Here is a 10782-nt window from a genome sequence, read left to right as displayed (position 1 = left end):
GTTGGTCTTAGATACACTGGATACAGTTAAAGGAGAAAGGGATGAGATGAAGTCTTCAAATTTGCAACTTGAATGCCGCATGAAAAATGTAAAGATTTCTATGTGTGCCCTGAAAGAAAATCTTATTTCCTTTGGCCGCAGACTCGAGATCTCTGAAAACCAGACCCAGGGTCTCGTTGTGCAAGTAGCAGATTTACAGCATAAACTAAAATGTCAACTTCACAGGGTGTCTGCTGTTAAAGTAAAGGCATTGATTGGAAAAGAATAGGATCCTGAAAATTGGGATGGGGACATATAAGTTGATACTGATGGCAGTGGGGGCATTGGAACTCTGGATTCTGCTGAGTCGTTGCTAGATATACCTACAATGGTTTGTCCTGAGGAAACAGCTCCCCTACCTCCAGCCTGCCCCGAGGAAAGAACCACCCAATCTCCAGGCTGCCCTGAGGAGACAGCTACCCAATCTACCTTGAGGAAACAGCTTCCTGACCTCCAGTCTGCCCTGAGGATCCTGCCATTCAATATCCACATAAAGAGATTAATCCTTCAGTGCCTGTTAGATTTGTAATCACTTCCCCTGGGGAAACAGCCATCATTCCTCTGTCTGGAGAGATTAATCCTGTTTCACCAGATGAAACTGCAACTGAATTTCCTGAGGTAATTGGCTTGAAGGATACTTCTAATTCTTTTCATGACCTACCCCTACCACTGCTCTTTTCTTTAAGACCTATAACTAGACTAAAGTCCCAACAGGTCCTGAAAGGAAAGGTACAAAATATGATCCATGAGGAATTACATTATACTCCAAAAGAACTGCATGAGTTTTCCAAATTATATAGAAGAAATTAGGGGAATATGTGTGGGAATGTATATTAAGGGTGTGGGATAATGGTGGAAGGAATATAAAGTTGAATCAGGCTGAATTTATTGATATTGGCCCAGAAAGCAGAGATTATGCATTCCAACTTTTAGCTCAAGGGGTTAAAAAAGGCATCAATAGTTTGTTAGGGTGGTTGGCTGAAACATGGATCAAAAGGTGGCCAACATTACCTGAGGTCCAAATGCCAGAATTGCCCTGGTATAATGTAGAGGAGGAGATCCAAAGGCTTAGAGAGATTGGAATGTTTGAATGGATTTATCATGGAAGACTTGCTCACATACCCCAGAAATGTCCAGGGGACACACCTTTTACCAGGACTGTAAGGAATAAATTTGTGAGACAAGCTCTGTCATCCCTGAAGAGCTCTGTAGTGGCTCTTCTCTTTTGGTCAGATATCACTTTGGGAACTGCTGCCACTGAGCTGGAATCCTTAAACACAATGGTGATAATCAGATCTCAAGTTGGCAAAAGCCATGTGGCTACCATAATGGACAGCAGATTCAAAGCAGCAGTCAAAATAATCTAACTCACAGAGACTTATGACATTGGCTAGTAGTTCATGGGGCACCTAGAAGTAAAATAGATGGGCAGTCTACTAAATTCTTGTTTGATCTGTATAAGCAGAAAAATTCTAGGTCAAGTGACCAAAAGTCTAACTTTAATTACAAAAACAGAGGGTCATGGACTCTTAATTCCCAGATTTGAGACAGTTTACAGACACAGAGACCCTGAGGGGAAGGCTGAGTACCTGTGCAGAAGGATCCTATTACACTGCCAAAAATTTATACACAGCCTTCCCCAAGGAGACATATGGCTTTCTAGTGGGGTAACTGTGCATTGAGGAAAAGGAAATGATCAGATCTTTTGGGGATTATTAGACACTGGCTCAGAAGTGACATTAATTCTAAGAGACCCAAAATGTCGCTCTGGTCCACCAGTCAGAGTAAGGGTTTATGGAGGTCAGATGGTTGATGGAGTTTTAGCTCAGGTCCATCTCATGGTGGACCCACTGGACCCATTCTGTGGTTATTTCCCCAGTTCTGGAATGCATAATTGGAATATATATACTCAGCAACTGGCAGAATCCCCACATTGGTTCCCTGAATCATGGAGTGAGGGCTATTATGGTAGGAAAGGCTATGTGGAAGCCACTAGAACTGCCCCTGCCTAACAAGATAGTAAATCAGAAGCAATACTGGATTCCTGCAGGGATTGTAGATATTAATTCCACTCTTAGGACTGGAAGGGTGCAGGGATGGTGATTCCCACCATGTCCACATTCAACTCTCCTATTTGGCCTGTGCAGAAAAGAGATGGATTTTGGAGGATGACAGTGGATTATCATAAACTTAACAAGGTGGTGACTCTAATTGCAGCTGCTGTTCCAGATGTATCATTGCTTGAGCAAATCAACACATCCCCTAGTACCTGGTATGCAGCTATTGATCTGGCAAGTGCTTTGTTCTCAAAAGCTGTTAGTAAGGACCACCAGAAACAGTTTGCTTTTAGCTGGCAAGGCCAGAATTACACCTTCACCATCCTGTCTCAGGGGTATATCAACTCTCCAGCCCTATGTCATAATCTTGTCCACAGGGAACTTGATCATTTTTCCCTCCCACAAAACATCATGCTGCTCCATTATATTGATGATATCATGTTGATTGGACCTAGTGAGCAAGAAGTAGCAACTACTCTAGACTTATTTGTAAGGCATTTGCATGTCAGAGGATGGGAGATAAATCCAACAAAAATACAGGAGCCTTCCACCACAGTAAAATTTCTAGATGTCCAGTGGTATGGGGCATTGTTGAGATGTCCCTTCTAAAGTGAAGGATTAGCTGTTGCATCTGGCCTCTCCTATGACCAAAAAGGAGGCCCAATACCTAATTGGCCTTTTTGGATTTTGGAGACAACATATTCCTCATTTTGGGTGTACTACTCCAGCCCATTTACTGAGTGACCAAAAAGCTTCTAGATTTGAGTGGGGACCAGAACAAGAGGAGGCCTTGCAATGTGTCCAAGCTGCTGTGCAAGCTGCTCTGCCACTTGGACCATATGATCTAGCTGATGCAATGCTGCTGGAAGTGTCAATGGCAAATAGAGATGCTGTTTGGAGCTTTTGGCAGGCTCCTATAGGAGAATCACAATGCAGGCCCTTAGGATTTTGGAGTAAAGCCTTACCATCCTCTGCAGATAGCTACTGTCCTTTTGAGAAACAGCTTTTGGCCTGCTACTGGGCTTTAGTAGAGACACAATGCTTAACCACGGGCCACCAAGTTACCATGAGACCTGAGTTTTCTATCATGAGCTGGGTGTTTTCTGACCCACCAAGCCACAAAATAGGGCATGTACAGAAGCACTCCATCATAAAATGGAAATGGTATATGTGAGATAGGGCTTGAGCGAGTCCTGAAGGCACAAGCAAATTACATGAGGAAGTGGCCAAAATGCTCATGGCCTCTACTCCTGCCACATTATCTTCTCTTTCCCAGCCCACAACTTTGGCATCTTGGGGAGTTCTTCCAATCAGTTGACTGAGGAAGAGGAAACTCGGGCCTGGTTTACAGCTAGTTCTGCATGATATGCAGCTACCTCTTGAAAGTGGACAGTTGCAGCACTGCACCCCTTTCTGGGATGTCCCTAAAGGGCAGTGGTGAGGTGAAATTCTCCCATTGGGTGGAACTTTGAGCAGTGCAACTGGTTGTTCAGTTTGCTTGGAAGGAGAACTGGCCAGAGGTGCATTTTTATACTGATTCACGGGCTATTGCTAATGGTTTGGCTGGATGGTCAGGGACTTGGAAGGAGCATGATTGGAAAATTGGTGACAGAGAAGTCTGGAGAAGGGGTATGTGGCTAGACTTTTCTTAGTGGGCAAGAAAAATGAAGATATTTGTGTCTTGTGTGAATGCTCAGAGGGTGACTTCAGCAGAGGAAAGTTTAATAATCAAGTGGATAACATGACCTATTCTGTGGATATGTCTTTTTCTCCAGCCATTGCCCAATGAGCTCGTGAACAAAGTGGTCATGGTGGTAGGGATGGAGGTTATGCATGGGCTCAGCAACATGGACTTCCACCAAGTCTGATCTGGCTACAGCCAATGCTGATTGCCTAATCTGCCAGCAGGAGAGACCCACACTCTGTTCCTGATATGGCACGATTCCCTGAGGTGATCAGCCTGCCACCTGTTTGCAGGTTGATTACATTGGACCACTTTCATCATGGAATGGGCAGCGATTTGTTCTAACTGAAATAGATACATACTCTGGATATGGGTTTGCCTTTCCTGCATGCTATGCTTCTACCAACACTACCATCTGTGGACTTATGGAATGCCTTATCCTCTATCCTGGTATTCCACACAGCATTGCTTCTGATCAAGGAACCCACTTCACAGCAAATGAAGTGTAGGAGTGTGCACGTGCTCATGGAATTCTCTGTTCTTACCATGTTCATCATCATCCAGAGGCAGCTGGGTTGATAGAACTGTGGAGTGGACTTTTGAAGTCTCAATTACAGTGCCAACTAGGTGGCAGTACATTGCAGGGATAGGGCAGTGATCTCCAGGAGGCTGTGTGCGCTTTGAATCAGCATCCACTCTATGGGGCTGTTTCTCCCATAGCCAGGATTCATGGGTCTAGGAATCAAGGGGCTGGAAATGGGAGTGGCACCACTCACTATCACCCCCAGTGATCCATTAGAAAAATTTTTGTTTCCTGTCCCTGCAACCTTAAGCTCTGCTGGTCTACAAGTCTTAGTTCCAAAAGGAGGAGTGCTTCCACCAGGAGATAAAACAATGATGCCATTGAACTGAAATTTAAGACTGCCACCTGGCCACTTTGGGTTTCTCATGACTCTGAATCAACAGGCAAGGAAGGGGATTATTATACTAGCTGGGGTGATTGATCCTGACTATCAAGAGGAAATAGGACTGCAACTACACAATGAGGTAAAGAAAAATTTTCATGGAATACAAGAGATCCTCTAGGGCATTTCTTAGTACTACCATACCCTGTGATTAAAGTCAGTAGAAAGCTGCAACAACCCAATCCAGGCAGGACTAAGAATGGCCAAGAAACTTTAGGAATGAAGGTTTGGGTCACCCCACCAGGCAAAGAACCACAGCCAGCTGAAGTGTTTACTGAGGGTAAAGGGAGCATGGACTGTGTGGTAGAGGAAAGTAGTGATAAATATGAACTATGACCACATGACCAGTTACAGAAATGAGGACTGTGATGGTATGAATATTTCCAACTTGTGTTGTTATGAGTATGTTTGTATTTGTACATAAAGGATATGTCTTTGCTTTCTTCTCTATCTTATCCCCTTATCATATGACATAAGTTGTGTTGTTCATTTTGTAGTATTTAAGTTACAGGATATCAAGTTTAAAAAGTGAATATTACCCAAGGACTTGCACCCTATTCTGGAAAGATTTAGTGTGTTTCTGGTTGTATGCAGAACAGCTGAGTGTTGTTAGTTGAAACATGTCTGTTATTGTGTTCTATTTAGAGATTAAGTATGGTTTAAGGTGATGTGCATAGCTGCCAAGTTGACAAGGTGTGGACTGTGATGGTTAGGTTTATAAGTCAACTTGGTCAGGTGATGGTGTCCAGTTGTCTGATCAAGCAAGCACTGGCCTAACCATTACTGCTAGGATATTTTGTGGTTGGTTAATAAACAAGAAGGCTGGTTTATTAAATCAACAGTCAATTGATTGCATCTGTGGCTGATTACATCTAGATCAGCTAAGGGCATGTTTTTGGCAATGAGAGAATCCAATCAGTTGGATTTAATCCAATCAGTTGAGGACTTTTAAGAGAGAAGATAGAACTTCCATTTCTCCTTCAGCTGGCCAGCCTCTCTTGTGGAGTTCATTGAAGACTTTCATCAGACTTGTCAGCTTGTGGTCTTCCCTATGGAATTTGAACTCATGTGTCTCCACATTTGTGGGACAGTTTTATAAAATCTCATATTTAGTGATATCTCCTGTTGGTTCTGTTTCCCTAGAGAATCCTAATACAATGGATAACCAAAGGCCAATAATTAAAATATAATATCAATCTATCAAGATAGATTTTTGTTTAACATAATTTGTGCAAGGCCCACTGGGTGCCAGACACTTTGGGAGATGCTGGGGATAACAGAAAAAATGAGCTTGACATGGTCCCTGACTTAAAGGGGACACTGGCCACTGGGGTTTCCAGAGAGGAAAAGGCACTTATGATGCAGTGAGAAAGAGGCTGTGATACAGGAGGCCCAGGTTTTTACATGAGAGAAGCATATAGGGGGATGCATCATGCAGACATGGGGGTCAGGACAGGCTCTCCTGAGGAAATAAGAGACTTAAGGAAGATATCAGGCAAGGCTTTGAAGTATGGTGTAAGAAAAGTCATGAAAGGTCATTTATCTCTCTCATCACAATGCATCATATTTGTTTAGTTTCTAGCTCATGTACATTCTGTTGTAGAAATTATTTTAGTTCAATATCTGCTGGTGCCTTACACTAGGTAAATATTACTTGTTATATATATTATTTACATGTATACACGCACACGGAAAGATGATAAATATACTTATATCTTCTATACTTTCAATACCAAATTCAAAACAATTTTCAAACCACAATTTTCCTTCATGAATATTTTAAGAACTCATAAATCATCATCTAAATGGTAAGAATACTAACTGATTTCTTCACTCTCATGCCTCAAGACATTAAGGATAGCCTTGAGGAAGGGGCTGGTTACAGTCATGACTATTTACTACATGAAATTAGAAAGATTTACTGTGGAATACCCAGGATCAAATTTTTGTCCTAGTTAGTTTTTCATCCCTTACACACAGGAAGGTCATAGATTGACATTACTTTTAATATTACAAGCACATTCCAGCTGTAAACTATGACAATATATATTTTATATTATTATAGTTATATAAAAATGATTAATTGATTATGATTTCACTTGATGCATTTTAAATGAAGAAAACAAAAAGTAAAGTTGAAAAAAGAATGGCCTTGCCAGAACCTGTAGAGCTTCTAAATGAGCCTGAAGACTTGTACTAGTCTAGCTTTCTGGAGTCAGCTTCTCTCCTGCTCCAATAAGCTAGGATATCTCTCTCCAGCCACAGTATTATTAGCCACCACATTATAGCAGAAAAGTTATACATGGCCTGTTTGGACTGTCATGATTAAATTAACTGTTGTGCCCACTAATTCCACATTTGAGGTAACACAAATTACATTTTTAAACTATCTAGCCTTGGTGTATGTTCTTGTTCTAAAGGGATTTTAAAAAGGTCATTATAAGTTTGACATATGACTTGCAGGCTACAATCCTTACCCCTGTTTCTTAAATACTTCAAAGTATGATTACTCTGCAGGCTTGGGACCTTGCATGACAGGAACATTTTCACCTTTTAATGTCCATTTGAACTCTTTATATCTCTCTCCCTAAAAGTGCTCATAAATTTTTAAAAACATTTTTAAAATTAAGCATATCTCTTCTGGGAAATAAGTTGATGGCAAGAATGTGTTGCTATTTGGCTTTTCTCCAAATGTCAATTCCCTTAGTCCTCGTTCTCCTAGGAATTTAACAGGGAATAAATCTCACTTCCCCAAGATAAATCTAGAGGCTCTTACTGGGGCTGTGAATGTACTTGCAAATTATTCCAGAGAATAATTCCCAAGTGTGAATGATGAGAAGCAGCAATTCACCTTAACAGATGCCTTTGGGGACTAAATGGTGTTCAAGTCTTACTTCTCAGAACTATATAAGTTATGTAAAGAAAAAAAAATTAAGGGCCTAGTGTGAAAGCACAGAGCTATTTTTCTCCAGTCTCCATCTCCCCACCCCCACCCCAATCTAATTCCACCAATTCCTTGTGCCAGGTTTTACTTCCATTATGAGGCCTTTTGAAGGTAGACAGGTCTCTTGTCCCTGAGGATAGCCAGAAAGTAATAAAGTACAATAGTCCCTGCTACTCCTCAGGCTCCTCCTAATATTTGGGGGGCCCAGGGCAAGGGTACAGATGGATACCCACATACCATATAGCTAATGAAAATTATTTAAATAAAGCTAAACTGTTTAAATTAATTAAAAATATTTCATTACATTTCATTAAGTATTTTATCAGACTATTTGCAATTCTATTCAATGCCCATTTATTTGCCAATGGAAAAAATTGGGATATCACTTTATGCATATTGCATCTAGACATACACATTTACAGATATGTATTACAAAATGTTTATCAGCCTGACATTATAACTGTTGTGAATACTGGCCTGATTTATGAGTATCTCCAGAACCACAAATTGAAAAATGAAAAGAAGCAAGAAAATGAATGCTAACTCACCTGGGAAACTGTGGTTCTTTTACACTGGGATTAACCAATCTAATTTAATTATAATAAAACATATGATTTGATTTATAAGTCAAGGAGTTTTTATGAATTTCGTTAGATTCTTAGTTCGTGATAGGTGTGATGAGTTTAAATGGAGGAACACATTAGCTACAAAAAAGTAATGAAAATTTAAATGTAAAAGATGTAGGACCTGGGATAGATGATGCTATCAAGAATTAGCACATTAAAAGTTTCTTTCTGAGCATTAGTAAGGTTTTGGCAGTTTAACACATAAATAAGGCAAGGTCACTTCAAGAGGCTCAGAAGAGCCAACAATAAGTGGGTTTTAAAGGGCCAAAATGATTTTTTTTTCAGATGACTTTGCCTGTGTTGACTCTTGTTATTATAACTCATTGTCAGACACATCTGTTATGCAGTGTTAGCAATAATAAAAAGAGAGGCCAGTGAGTCTGTGTAGACAGAAACTCTAGATATTTTGAAAAATAATTGCTTTATTTTATGAGGTTAATTTGTTATTTATTGAAGCCTAGCTTGCCTGTGATGATATAATTATGGACCATGTATCAAGATAGGTGAAATCATGCATTTTGAATGCTATGTTCTTGGTTTTGGAAAAGTTATAATGATGTTTCAACTTGAACAGTAATATTTCTGAGAGAGATACCATTTCAATGACAGAATGCAATTCCTACTATTTAGGCAAAGTTTTGACATTTTCATTTCAACTGCAGAAGTCTGAGTGTGGCTTAAGAAAAGGGCAAATCTGTGTGATGAAGATTAGTGATACAATTAAAAGGCTGCAAGTCTGCTTAAGAGTTTGCTTCTTTTCACTATTGAGCCTTCCAAATAAAAGAGGTCAAAGAAAAGTCATAAAGATGATTAAAGACTTAGAAAAGAGGATCCACAAGGGAAAAGGTAAAGCAATAGATATTATTTGGCCTCAAAACTAAAGGTCATTTTCATAATTGTCTTCAAGTATTTGCGTAGCATTTACCCCAAGTATGATGCTCTGAATATGTATCTTTACTAAGGAAAAGCAAAGGAAAGAAGAGCTGAAGTTGCAGTATGATGAATTTAAGGAAGAATTTTGGGGTAAAGAGTAAGGTAAGTTAAAATTATAATGATTGACTAAAGGAAACTAGGGTATTCTACTGAGAACTTTTAAAATATGAGAGAACTAAATTTGGTACTATCCTTGTGAAGTTGAATGTATGGAATGACTTCTGATTCTATCCATATTTGCAACTCTTAAAATTTTCTTGGGCATTTCAATTTGAACAATTATTTTAGCGGGTGCATGAGTATTTATTTTATACTTTAGGTCCTAAATCAATACTACTTAATTTTGTTGCTTAAATTGTTCCAGCTTTGGCTGTTGGGAGATGTTTCACTTGGCACCTGTGTCTCTTTAACATATCCCCATCTTTATTTTTTTTAAAGTACTTCATTACTTTCTGGCACTATAAGGTACTCTAGTTTAATCTTGTACATTCCCTAACAGACCTAGAATCTGCCTTCTCTAAGGATCCCTGTTTCCTTTGATTGGAGAATGGCATTAGAACCAAAATCTGAACATTAGGAGATGGCTGTTACTGGGGTGTCATTGTTTCTAGGTCCTCTCAGCTGATAGCTCCAAGAAAGACACATGTGAATACTTACCCATGTGTCTACAAATATTTCTATATGTATTCATCCATATCTACATTAAGCTACATGAGTTTATTCTGGTGTCTCCAACTCTAATCCATTGCTACATGGATCATTCTAGCCTTTTCCCCTTGTCTGTAACCTCCCACTTCAGCAATAAGAAAGCTGGTTCCTACCACCCATTTAATCGTTCAATTCCAGTGTACATGTATAATGGTTTCAGAATTGTTAACTCATTCAGGGTACCTTTTTAAAAATAAATAATTATTTGGGCTTACTCTGTGCCAGGCCATGGACAATTTGATGGGAATACTATGGGGACTAAAATAGACAATGGTACTAGGCAATTAATCACAGAAGCACATGTGTATTGCATATATCCAGTGAATGGGAATATTGAATCAAGGTGGTGGACTGAGCACTTACCACTGCCTGCCCTCTACCCCAATAAAAAAATCCCATTAAAACATAGAAATTACACATAAGAAAGATAAGAAAGATGGTCATCAGAGGACCAGAAATTCTGTGAAAAACTCCTAAAAGTTAGAAAGAATACAAGACCATAGTTATAGAAAAACAGAAAATACACAGAAGAGGACTGCTAGAAGATTTTTTGATTTGGGGCTATTTCAAGCCCAGCATCAACAGATAGAAAGATTAAGAGGTGGCCTCAGGGTGATTATCAAGGTAATTAATTGGGGAACTGCATTCTAAGCATGTAGACCAGTTTGTGAAAAATTTAAGCAAAACTCCATTTCACCAACTTTTAGAAGTTCTTGACGCAATTTTACTTAATCCAAGTGAATTGTATATATTTGCATATGGGAGACAGTGAATGATTTAACAGTTCTCTAAAAATTAAAAGCTCCCTGAATTTTGATATTTTTCT

At 39.5% G+C, this 10782-nt stretch overlaps 1 pseudogene; it reads left to right on the top strand.

Moving 5' to 3' along the window:
- The first annotated feature begins 308 nt into the window (after positions 1–308).
- LOC119540626 lies at positions 309–9349 on the top strand (annotated as a pseudogene).
- Positions 9350–10782: the final 1433 nt, after the last annotated feature.

This window comes from Choloepus didactylus, chromosome 7 (assembly GCF_015220235.1).
Source record: "Choloepus didactylus isolate mChoDid1 chromosome 7, mChoDid1.pri, whole genome shotgun sequence".
Taxonomy (NCBI): domain Eukaryota; kingdom Metazoa; phylum Chordata; class Mammalia; order Pilosa; family Megalonychidae; genus Choloepus; species Choloepus didactylus.
This window is presented reverse-complemented; position numbering and strand designations above follow the sequence as displayed.